Raw genomic sequence first — 1,763 nt, forward strand, 5'->3', positions numbered from 1 at the left:
TCAAGGGAGAGAGAGAGAGAGAGAGAGAGAGAGAGTACGCATAGCTACAGAAGACCCAGAACAAAGCTCTTCAAAGGGGCAGAGATGAAATAGAGAAGCAAATTGAGAATACAGGTCCAGGATGGTAGGAAGAGAAACCATGTGATTAAGAGGGCACTAAGGAAGCGGGAACCTAGAGACACCGAGTACATCCACGTTTGCTAGTGATAGGTGTGTATGGTGCATGGATCGCCTATGAGAATTCACACACCTTGCACATTTTTAAGTGGACATCTGAAACTTTTTAATACTAAACTTTTCATCACAATATATGTATATTTTATTAACTAGGTGTTGAAAATATTAAACATTTAAAAAATGAGATAGAGGGCACCAGGGTCGCTCAGTCACTAAGCAGCTGCCTTTGGCTCAGGTCATGATCCCAGGAGCCTGGGATGAAGGCCCACATTCCTGATCAGCAGGAAGCCTGCTTCTCCCTCCCCCGCTCTCCCTACTTGTGTTCTCTGTGTGTGTGTGTGTGTGTGTGTCTCTCTCTACCAAATAAATAAATAAATCTTTAAAAAGAAAATGAGAAAGAAAAGGATCGACTTCATTGGAATAACATTTGCCTGCTACAAGTTGATTTTTTTTTAAAGCAGAACAGTCTCATTTTCTGTTATTTTATTTACCAAACCATACTAGAATGGAATGAAACCATTAAAATCCTTACTTGTGCTTTTCTCTATTATGTCCCTAAAAATATGTAGTTTAATTTAAATATGAAGGAATGAGTGTCACTAACCAAAACTGATTGTTATTCTGAGCACTTCCAAAATCTGCCCTAATCCCCTTTCCGATGTTAACCTTTACCCTTAATAAGGAGAGTAAGCTCTAAAGGTGGAGCCCCAGGACTTCCCACAGAAGGGCATTATTTGAAACAAAACTGGTATTTCAACTTTGGTATCAGCCCAAGTCCTACACTCTAATAAGATCTGAGAGGAGTGTCTTGATCTTCCAGGAAGGAGAGGAGTATCCTGATATCAGACCCAAGAATGGGCATATCACCTATCCTACAGAGTACACATGGAGTTTGGATCTGGAAATGGACTCCCTTAAAATGATCTGCACATAAGGATTCTTTATAGAGATTTTTCAACTACCCTTGGGGACATGGTACCCTACACCCACAGGTGTAGACAAATATTTTACAAGCTATGCTGGGAATGAGGTGGGGAGAGAAATATGGAGGTTGTTATAGGAAGGTAGAAGGTTAAGGGAAGTCTTTGTTTTGGGTTTTTTCCTTTTGTTTTTAAGAAAAAGGTCATTTGTCTTCTGACTGGAAGGATCCATTGGAACAAGAACTTGATATTGGCCCTGGGAGTGGAGTCCTGGAGAGGGCTGGAAGGAACAAATCCCAGGCACAAGGAAGAACAAACCCTAGCTGGGGATGTCTGCTCTTCTCAATAAACCTGCTCTGTCTTCAACTCTTTCTGTGTTTCTTGTACATTTCTCCAATTACCATGTAAATTCCATGATGCCAGGGACTTTTCTGTGTCGTTCGCCACAGATTTACAAACACTCAGGGCAGTGTGTAGCACTGACTAAATATTTGTTGAGTAAATGTCTAAAAACAAATTAAAAATGGATACAAATGTAGGTATAGATTTGATTGGGTGGTGGTAAGATAAGGGAATTCCTGCACAAAGGGCTTTTATTTTCTTGAAGTGTGACACTAGTGATGAAGTTTTGGAACACAGGTGAGGTTTGGTGGGGTGAGGTCCAGA

At 40.7% G+C, this 1,763-nt stretch overlaps 1 long non-coding RNA gene across 1 annotated transcript; it reads left to right on the plus strand.

Annotated features, from left to right (window-relative positions):
* Window positions 1-886: 886 nt before the first annotated feature.
* On the plus strand, window positions 887-1,463 carry LOC131818771 (uncharacterized). Its single transcript, XR_009348933.1, has 2 exons — window positions 887-1,169; window positions 1,294-1,463. It is a non-coding gene; the product is annotated as an uncharacterized LOC131818771 (long non-coding RNA).
* Window positions 1,464-1,763: the final 300 nt, after the last annotated feature.

The sequence above is a fragment of the Mustela lutreola genome, chromosome 16, assembly GCF_030435805.1.
Source record: "Mustela lutreola isolate mMusLut2 chromosome 16, mMusLut2.pri, whole genome shotgun sequence".
Taxonomy (NCBI): Eukaryota; Metazoa; Chordata; class Mammalia; order Carnivora; family Mustelidae; genus Mustela; species Mustela lutreola.